This window comes from Takifugu flavidus, chromosome 1, assembly GCF_003711565.1.
Source record: "Takifugu flavidus isolate HTHZ2018 chromosome 1, ASM371156v2, whole genome shotgun sequence".
Lineage (NCBI taxonomy): Eukaryota > Metazoa > Chordata > Actinopteri > Tetraodontiformes > Tetraodontidae > Takifugu > Takifugu flavidus.
The window spans coordinates 12,471,417-12,482,390 of NC_079520.1; the positions used below are offsets into that span (position 1 = coordinate 12,471,417).

General features: G+C 44.1%; 1 long non-coding RNA gene across 1 annotated transcript; it reads right to left on the reverse strand.

Annotated features, from left to right (window-relative positions):
* Positions 1-8,896: 8,896 nt before the first annotated feature.
* LOC130536162 (uncharacterized) lies at positions 8,897-10,350 on the reverse strand. The gene is made up of 2 exons (XR_008953295.1): positions 9,603-10,350; positions 8,897-9,397 (listed from the first exon to the last, which is right to left on the reverse strand). It is a non-coding gene; the product is annotated as an uncharacterized LOC130536162 (long non-coding RNA).
* Positions 10,351-10,974: the final 624 nt, after the last annotated feature.

Here is a 10,974-nt window from a genome sequence, read left to right on the forward strand (position 1 = left end):
GGGAAATTTGTGTGCGCGTGTGTGTTTATAAACATGCACATACATGTATATACGTATATACATATATGTGTACTGAAAGTAGTTGAAGGCCAGGAGGAGGAGAAACAGCAATTGTACCAAACTGCACATGGGGTATGTACAGTTTATTATACCATTTATACACGCTCAGCAGAAATGAGTATGGAACACAACACCCCTGCACGGCAACACAATGCATGAAGAGTGTCTGTAGAGCGAGGACGGGGTCGTATATGTGGTGCGTCTTGTGAGCTACACTGAGCCCTCGTTTAAGGTTCCATCTGGATGAATTGACGTCTGCTCTGGTCTCGTGTTTTCAGCCGTGAGAACGCTGGTCAGCAGCCACATTCATTCATTCATACATCAGGTACAATAAACCCGATACACACACCCCCACACACTCCGTGTTATGTTGAAAGCTTCTGCTTATTTCTGTACTTTTTGGCATCTCTTTCTCAGTTTTTTGTTCACGTCCTCTCCCTTTCTCAGCGTTTCATTGTGTGCAGGATTGAAGGGACCGGTGTTATCTCGATCACCCACAGCAACACATTAACCTCTCCTCTCTTATCGCTGCACTGGTCATTAGTGCCAAAACCCTTAGCGCCCTATTGACAGGGGCCAGCGAACTTTGCCTGCCTGTGTGCGTGTGCGCGCGCGTGCACGATGAGTTACTGCAAGTAGCACGCATTTTAGACAGGTGATCTGCTGAGTTGGTGATCTTGGTCGATAGCATATTAGCATTTGCTTGTGTGTGTGTGTGTGTGTGTGTTGGCTATAAACCATCTGAGATTCTGAATTGATGTGCTATTTTTAGATTTCTCCTTTTGATTCAAATGAAACTCTGAATTGAGCCTCCTTTCTGAATACATACAATAATTCTAAACACTTTTGCAGTGAAGCTGGCGAAGAAGAAATTGAACTGCAGACGGCGTTGGTGTTAAATGGAGCGCTTCATTGGCTGCTGGTGGCGGCCTTTGTCTCAGCTCACTCAGACAACTGTCAATGAGCGTATTGCACATTAAATCAATCCAATTACAACATATCTCACCACGCTGATCGCTCGTAGTGGCTTACAGCGGCACCTGCTTCAAAACACGACTTCAAACACCACGAGGAACAAAAATATTTCCAATCAGTTAAACAAAATTCACTTCACAGTCATCAACCCCCCCCCCCCCTCCGATTGGAACACCAAAGCAAAATGGAGCCATTTCATTTGAGTTGATGGATGCTGCTGACTGTCACCAAATGCACCACTTGTCCGTCTGTCTGTTTCCTGCCTCCTCCTGGCTCTGGCTGTTTGTAGGGCTGACAATCTAACAGGTTAAAAGAATAATTGCAACTCTATTTACCCCAAACAGCCTCCGCACATAATTACATCCACACACACACACACACACTCTGATGGACGCAGCACCACTATCACATACTCACACACACAAACACGCGCAGAGAGGGAAAGAGAGAAAGTCTCTGCACTAATATTTACGTAGCAGTGTTTGAGTGAACCCTCCTCTTGTCCTCCTCTTCAGTGCAAAGCACTTTTAACCAGCGGCACTCACTGAAATAACAGACCCCGCGTTGACCGTACTCATCGTGCTGTGGGTGTGTTGCGATGTGTATGTGAAAATATTATGACAGTCTGAGCCCTCCACCCTCACCTTGGATGCTAGTGCATGTAAGCTTCTGCCTTAGGAAGCTTGTGACAATTTCCATTTTTTTAATGGACAAAATGGAGCATTTCCTGTGTAAAATATCAGAGTTGCATCCTTCATTTCTCCTCTTCATTTGGTATTATTGTGAGGATTGCAGGTTTATAATTGTTATCAAAAACATACTCTTAGGATTGCTTCACTGTAAAAAAAATCCTATAATTATTTTAAATAATTGCCACAATGTAATACAACACCAAAAATGACAAGTTTTATAAGCACTGATATGGTTGTAAGAGCCCTGCTAATAGCACAATGGATTTAAAACAGCTTTTCTGAGTCAATTCTTTGCTGCTGAATTTCCACATCAGCCCTCTGAGGAATCATCGTCCCAGACGGCTTCAGCTGTTCTTGGAGTTTGGTGTGCAACCATTAAAAAAAAAATAGAATCAGCGTCATTAAGGGATAGAATTAGCCTCCCAGGTTTTCAGGAAGGAGCCTCTGGTGTACGGAGCTCCAGCCTGCAGCCGGCTGATGCAGTGCCTCCTCTCAGGCGTTGGTGGTGCTCCTGCTGCATTGTGATTAATGACTGCTGCAGCTCCACTAGATCCACTCACAGCCCAGCATTACATTAGGAGACATTATCTAAATAGTCAACAAAGTGAAATTGAATTTAGGGCCCCATCTCCCATTCCCCCCTCGCCACCCACCCACCTCTCCCTCCAGCTCCTTCTGCTGGTTCAACTGGCCCGCTCCAGGATCCCATTCTCTCCTTATTGTTAGAGCAAGTTGAGCAGCATCCTCTGCTCCTCATCCACTCTCAAATTGAATCAGCCTCAATTTGACCTTTTATGTACCAAAATCTGCTACAGATTCATAGCATCTACATGCAAGAAACCCTGCGTGTGTGTGTGTGTGTGTGTGCCCCCCGTGTCAGCTCGCATTGCTTACAGTGAAGTGAGAAACAGCATCTCTCTATTTGCTGCAGAATAGACCAATTAGTGTTTAGCAACAGAGCAGGAACCCATGTGAATGTGTCATTGATTAGCAGGATTTGGCTAATCATCACATCTCATAAACTCGCCTGCTAATGTCAGCTGGATCTCCTACAACACGCCTCCATCTCGCAGCTCCATCTATCCCTCCACCTCCTCTCCTTCTCCTTTCAGCTCCTTCTTCCCCTATGTCTTTCCGCACTTGTCTTTTTTGTCCTGTCTTCATCTGTCTGCTCCCTCTTCCTTCCTCTGGCCTTCTTGACTTCCTCCTTCCTCTCTCCCTCTTTCTTCCCACTTCTTCCCCCGAACGTCACTCACTGATTTAGAGAAGGAGCTGAGCAGATGCTGATGTTCCTCCTCAAACATCAGTACAAAAACGTCACATGCTGAATACATGTTTTAAATTCTCCTACAGATTTTACTCATTTTTCAAAAATAAAACCTGAGAGTCAAATGTTACATGGGAAATCATGTCTTTAAAAAAATGCTTTTCAGTTATTGGGCGTATGTTAATGCTGCTAGTATTTCATAAATGAATCCAGATTAGAAATCAGACATTAAGGTAGAAACTAATATATTTACATTTGAAATCTACCACCAAAAAAGAAAAACGCACCTTCCCATAACAGTAATAAACTACACAATTTAACAATATTATATGGCATTTTTTCATTTGGCACTGAGAACATTTTGGGAACATAAACAGGATTTATGTTTTGAACGTAATACTGTAGTAAATGAACGCAGTAATAAAAAATAACATTACATTATTAAAAGAAAATATTTTCCCTTAAATCATTTTTAACAACAAACTAAATGAGTGGTTTAGCAGCTTTTGTGTGGTACATACACACGCATGTTTGTGTGTGTGTGTGTGTGTGTGTGTGTGTGTAAGGTTGTATAGTGGAAACGGGCAGTATTTGATTTGTTGTGTTGCTAATGTGACACTGATTATACAGGTCAGAGTAAAACAAAACACTGAGACGGTGCAATGCTAATACAGATGCTGTGATAAAAGGGTCTCTGTCTCTCTCTCTCTCTCTCTCACACACACACACACACACACACACACACACACACACACGCGCACACACACACACACACACACACACACACACACACATTCTCATTCATAGAGCCTCACAAAAAGCCACATCTCACATCAGCATACACGTGTAGGTACAAATCTACATGTATGCATACTGGTGTCCTTCATGCAAAGACACACAAACAAACTTCTGCACATACACATTTGCAGGTCATGAAAATAATAATGATAAAAAAAACATCTCACAATGACTTTCAACAAAACGCACTACAGCTTTTTTAAAGAGGTAGACTGTTGCCATGGAGAGAGGAGGTTAGTGAATTTGACCTGTGCTATCACGCTAGCTTTGGTCCTGCAGCTGTAATTTCAAATGAGAGAGAGAGAGAGAGAGAGAGAGAGAAAAAGTGTTTCTCACTGAATTGATTTATCCCTATGTTTATGAGTAGATAAGTGCAGTGATGCTTGGATGGAGGGTTATTTTCATGGGGTGACTCTTTTGTGTCTATTGTGTTTATCTAGGCCACTGTTGATGTAGGGAGTACTGTAGCTCCTTTTCTTTCTTTGTGTCGGTGTGGGTGTCTGCGTGTGCACCTCTGACATGTTTATGCGTGCGCCAATTTCGCCGCTAGTGCGGCAAACGCATGGGAGGCATTGTGGTTTATGACGTCTTGGACGTGATCAGACTGTTCTTGCAGCTGTAATGAAATCAATCACAATAGGGTAGAAACAAATAAAACTTGCTCTCCTGTAGCGTTGGTCTCAATTTGGTTCCATATTTAGTCTGCTTTGGAGGGTTGTGGCCTTTAGTTTATAATAAGAAATAAATACGAATAAAAGTCAGCACCTTTACGTTTGACGCGTTCTTGGACCCTCAAAATCAGGAAGGGATTCGAATCAAATGAATATGCGCTTGTCTGTGCTAAAAAGCCGACGGGGAGCCGATCACAAAGCTGGTAGCAGTATGGTGGCCTGTCTGGGTTTTGGGGTAATTTGCCGTAGCGGGTGTGAATGTTGGTCGAGCGGGGCGGGGATGTGTCAATCATGCGTTTGACAGGGCCTTGTATAAGCTGTCATGTTGGCCAGCAGCCGACGCACAGACACCGCGCAACGGCAGGGCCAAGCAGGGGTCACCCGTCTGCCCTAAACGGTCCTCTCGACAGCGCAGGGTACAGATAGGCGAGGCGTTGCTTCAGGGGAGGTCAGCCCAGGGGTGATCCAATTCTCTTTGTTTGGGCATCAGGAGATTGTGTGCTCACCTCTGTCAACCCCCTCCATATACAGGGCAGCAGAGAAATAGGAGGGAACCTCACAACAGTGCCGAGCAGGGTTGACACCAGTGTGTAACCTGTGTGTGTGTGTGTGTGTGTGTGTGTGAGTGGGAATGTATGTATAATCTCCCCAAACAAGGTTGTCACTTTAACTGTTCTCCAGTCAGCTGTGCAGGCAATATACTGGACAGCAACGTGCGCCTTCAGATGACCCTTAAATACCGCGGTGAGAGTGGAGGGGTGACTTTGGTCCTGCAGTTTAGGAGACTTCCACCTCCATTGTTTCCTTTCCCTCTCTCTTCATCCATCCCTTATCTCTTCTTCACGGTCTGCCATTGTCTTCAGCTCTGTGCTCCCATTCCATCTTTCAACTTTCGCCTTCAGGGACTCTGTTCACCTTGATCCCATATGATGGAATGCTGGGTCCCATGTGGCTGTGTCCATTTTTAAGGTACAATACAAATCAATCAACCACTAACCCCCCCCCCCCCCCCCCCACCTTCCTTTATCTACAAAGTCAACTAAAAACTGACTTAGGGTATAACATTTAAAGGGGTGGTTTGGGTGGTTCAAAAAATACATTGCGATGCAAATTTTAGCAACGTCAAGGGTACAGCTAGAGGTTTTTGTGCGCGTTTTTGCTAAAGCGACAGATTCACAGTTTGTAACCCAACACAAATGAGCTCCAAAGGTCCCAACAGGTCACACACTTGCAATGCGGTGACAAGTTTTTTCCCCAGATTTCGCAACATTAGATAAAGACCCTTTTACCAGGAAGATGTTCACCGTGAGTCAGAAGGAATTGGTGCTATTCCTGACTAAATGTTCCTTTGTAGAAGCTCCAGCAGCTTAGTGATGTGTAAGCTGAGCTGTTAATTTAAGATCCCTCTGTTGTCTCTCAAGTCCTCTGTGATGATACCGCTGCAGCCGTCCTTTCAGCGCTTCTCCAGCTTTCTCAGCAGAGCTCAGTCCACATTTCTTTGGTAACACATCTGATTTATCTTATGGTGCAATTACAAAATAATAGCTTTGGCCCCCTTGAAGAGACTTCATACAGTGTTATCATGTTCCGGGTGTTATCCTGCCTCTTGTCCAGTGATGGCTGGGATGTGCTCCAGCGCCCTGTGATGACCCTGATTAGGAACACGTAGGAACGGATCAAGATTGTAAGTGATGAAACTTCATGTTACACTAGATCGCCTCTGTGAGTTCTCCCATACTGTTGATACATTGTTCTTAATTCTTGAAGTCTTGTTCAGTCACGATAGCTGCGTTGCCATGATGATCCCAGCGCCCTGATCAGGGTCAGGACTGTTCGTCGCCATGATGGGAGCAGATCTGTTAAAGTGGATATATAGCCAACAATTTAACAGTTAAAGCTGGAGAAACATGACAATACATGTGGAGCCATTACTGTCGTCTAATTGCTGCTAATTTTAATTGGTAATACTTGAGCGTGACCACTATTCATCAATACTATATTATATATATATATTCACTGATGCTGATGATTTGCATTTGCTTGTCTTTGGACACTAGATTAAAAAGAGTATGTCGGCTCTCTGCGGTGCAATATTTTATATTATATCAAAATGGTGGAATATGTAATGCGTTTAATGTATTCATTGTTTTGTCCCCTATAGTTTATCTTCTTAGTTTCCAAATGTGCAGATTATTTTGCGAAGCCCTTGTAAGTGTGTGTGTGTGTGTGTGTGTGTGTGTGGTGTGTGTGTGTGTGTGTGTGTGGGTGTGTGTGTGTGTTTGTGTGTGTGGGTGTGTGTGGTGTGTGTGTGTGTGTTTGTGTCAGGAGAACCAGGGGGTAACTACCATCTGGTAGTGAAGGCCAGTGGACCGTTGGAGTTGTGCTGCCTCACCCTTGTCACTGGCAGCTGTGAATGCATGTGTGCGGTGTGTCCGAATGTGTTTATGTAACACTGCGTGTGTGTGTGTGTGTGTGTGTGTGAGTGAGTGTCTGAGAGAGACAGAGACAGAGAGACAGATCCTTCCATGAAAGTACAGCAAAATTATTTCTTCTTACAAAAAAGCAACCTGCCAAAATTTTCCAGTCCATTTGAAGTATTTGCCACCTTTTCTCGACCTGCTAATTGTTTCTTCTCCCCTTCCATTTTATTCCTCTTGTGCACCCCCCCATCAGCCGCTACCCCCCCCCCCCCCCTTCCCCCATCACAGCTCAAATCCCAAGGGCAAGCCAAAGGCTGACAGCTTTGTTTGTGTTCTCTACTAAGTGATTTTTAATCAACTGGTCTGCATGAGTCCTCCCAAGGGCCACGGCGGCAGAGGCAGCTCAGAGATTGAGCTGAGCGCCGGTGGATGGCTGGATGGAGATAGTGGTGGAGAGAAGAGAAATAGACCAATGCTGTAGTCGGCCAGCTAATTTATAATTTTAACTCTATTTATGTATAAATATGCAAACAATGATAAAACCCATGTCTGTCAGTTTTCAAGGGGACAAAACTCCTTCACAATTATAGAATGTCTAATTCTCTGTGTCCACTGTTCACTCTCATTTTCCCTCACATTTCTTTGTCTTCCGTCCTCCTTTTCCCACACAAAAAAACTCACCTGCATGACACGTTAATTCTGACCACCTATATTTAAAATGTACTATGTGGTATCTAGCAGTGGTGCACCTTGACGTGCTTCGTCCCGGACATTAACAGGAGGTGTCTATGCAAAATATCTAAATATAATAATGAAGCGCTTCATGGATAACATGAACACACACCGATAGAGTTGATCACTGTCGAACAAACACGACCTCAGGAATGTTTGTTCACATCATAACCGTCACGTCTCCGTCCACGGACCCTGTGGTCCGCCCTCCCTGGTTACGAGCAGCTTATTGGGCGGCGCTGGTTGAAGCACTCGCGTTTGCAATAACCTAATTGAAGATGGCAGACGGCAGCAAAACGTCTGCATCCGACATTAAAATCCTTCATATCAAAAGACAAGATGCAAGTGTTACTGTCATATCCAATAGATGGTAAATGATGTCGAGCATAATATACACACATACGCCATGTTATCAGATAAACTAATCTAGCGACGGATATATAATAGCGTGTGTGTATCCAATATAAACCCCTTTTTCAAAATTGATATTTTTTTATGGTATATACAACCTGTCAACCAGGGCACTCGTGGGTAGCAGCTTTCATTTTGTGACTCCTTGTAACAATAATATATTGAAATATACATTTGAAGGCCTTTAAAAAGGTGGTAAAACAGTGATTTCCTTTGTCGGGTTTCACCCTGCATACATGTGATTTTTATTTACAGCAAACAGCATATGTCATAATGTATAAATGGCGATATTTGATCTAGCATGAGGGTTGAATTTGTCCTCGTTACCTGTCTTTTTTTTTGAAAATGTCAGTTTAAAGAGCATTATACAGAGATTTCCCTGTCACGCGTCTCCCCATGGTTGGCATTTGAAAACACATGCTACGCTATCATGTCGAAGGGTGCGCATGCTGATGGATAGTCTGGCAGCTGTCAAGTGGAGGCGTTGCGTCTATGGCGCTGCGCATTAGGCGACGGTATTAGTCTACAGATTATTTACGTTGTTATTTGTGCAGTAATCCGCAGACAGAACGGCGGGCCGGGATCCTCACCTTATCAAAACAAACAGACATGAGACGCATCCATCCTCGGCAGGGAACAGATGATGCATCCCCGATGTGAGCGGAAGGCAGACGTTTAAATCTCCATCTATGTTCCTCCACCGGCTTCGCCGTCTGGCCACCACAGTGTAACATAAAGCACTTTGAGTTCATGCATATCACTTTACAGGCTGTCAAGCAGAATATAGAGAATATAAAGCTTAGGAAGCCTGACAACACTGAGTGGATAAATCAGTTAGCCCAGAGGGAAAAAAGCAGACACGGGCAGAGATTTCTATTTTGTGTTTTAACTGCTTTTATTTCATTTATTCTACTTTGAACAAGTCAAGGTTTTTAGTCCACAAAGAAATGGAGAGAGTGCATTGAGTGTTATAGCACTGGAGCAGAGGGGAGATGAAGGGGGCTACTTAAAGAGATGTACTTGTGGTTTGCCATTGTTAAACAACCTTCAGGGAAAATGGTAGCTCCCACCAAATATTACCAATCGGGCCTTCGGAGTGAAGGCTGCCACGAAACTGATGGGGAGGTTGTTTTGTACATTTGAAATAAACTGTTGTCTCCTTTTAGTGACCACATTGGTTGGTTCTGGCAGAAAAGCGCTTGTTGCTCACATTGGGAAGAGTCTCAGACAGGAACAGGGAACCTTCCGCGCTGGTTTAGCATCATGCATGGATGTATCTGAATGCGCTCAGCAGCCTGTACAGACACCCGCTCAGCTGTTTGCCGTCCTCGGTGTCTGGTCTCCCTCCTTCTTTCAGCCCTGCAGAAGCAGCTGTGGAGCAGCAGAGATAACTCTTAACTTTGTTTTGACACTTTTGATTAAGGACCATTGAAGGAACACCTGTATGGCGGGAGGGAACAATGGGCCGGGCCCATAGAGAGATTGATTTTGTGCATTAGAGAAGCAGCCTTTGTCTAAAGCCACAAGGCCCTTTGTTATGCTAACCAGCCATGGAAGATTTCCAATTCAATTTCACCTGAACGTTGGTCAGCAGCACGCTCCATTGTATGGCGTCCCTCGGGCCCGGCACCCCCCCGCCCGCCCGCAACCGCTGCCACTGCTGCTTCTCCCCTGTCGTCTCTCAAACTGCAATTTAGCCACAGCGGAGGGTGTGTGAGTTGCGGTGTGCGGGGAAGAGAGGGGAGGGAGGGTGTAGATTGACAGCTGACTGGATTCTGTTGCCATAATATTCGTTGCTTCCCGTCCTTGTGTGTGCAGCGGGCCGCAGCGAGGATCACAGTGGAATGAGATGATATTAATTATCCTAATCCTGATAGCTCTCTCTGGAACTCTCCCTCCACTCATCTGTCTCAGGAGAGGACTTGGATGGTCAGACAGAGAGAATGTCAGAGAAAAGGAATGAAAGCACATAAATTCAGTGGAGAATACTCCAACAAAAACACCACTCACCGAGGAAGGTAGATTTGAAGCTGTGGTTGTCTGTCCTCTTTTCATGATTTCATGGTTGCTTGATTGTCCCTCTAATTCCAATATTTCACCCTCATCTTGTCATTGAAAGTTCTATTTTTTTTGCCTCAGTGAATATCTCAATTTTAATAACGCAAATTTCTGAGGTTTTTTTGCCTTTGCAAACAAAACTGATATAACTTCCTTAGGATTTGCACATGCACAGAGCATTCTGAAAATGATTCAATAAACTGCCAAAACATTTATTTTGTGCAAAAACTATAGAGTGTTTTTTTTAATTGAATATCTCTGCAAAAAAGCACATAATAATTGCAAGAGGGGAATGGGGGGGGGGGGGGGGGGGGGGGGGGGGGGCTAAGGCGGGAATGGATGAATAGGCCTGTGTTACATAGAGATTTGTATTAAGATTAAGTCTCCACAGTCAGGAAAGGACACAATGCTGGGCTGCAACCATTTGCTCCGATACACGCGTCGAGAGAAACTTTTGAACTCACTCATTGTGTTTGATGGTTGTATTATTTTAGTGGTGACACACTCCAGTAGGCTGGATTTGATAACACACGCTTGGTCATTAATTACTTTTTTTCTTTCTCGATCATAAAAGAAGCTGCTTGGTTCTGCTGAGGGAAATATGGCTTCAAAGGTCATGTTTTTGTTTTCAGCATACATAGATGATTATTAAAGACTCCTCACTCCTTCTATTTGAGCTCTGCTCTGACTGAATCGTGGAATTTCTTTATAATAATCATTCGCTTTGCATCGCCCGAGCATAATGCTGTTTGGATCGCCGATGTTACCAGGTTTAAAATTAATTGATTTGTCGTTCATCTCTGTGTTTTCACGGCTGTTTTCGATTCTGATAGTTCTTTGTTTGGTAATGCAGCACATCCACATAAATGTGCACAGAGAAAGGACTAATC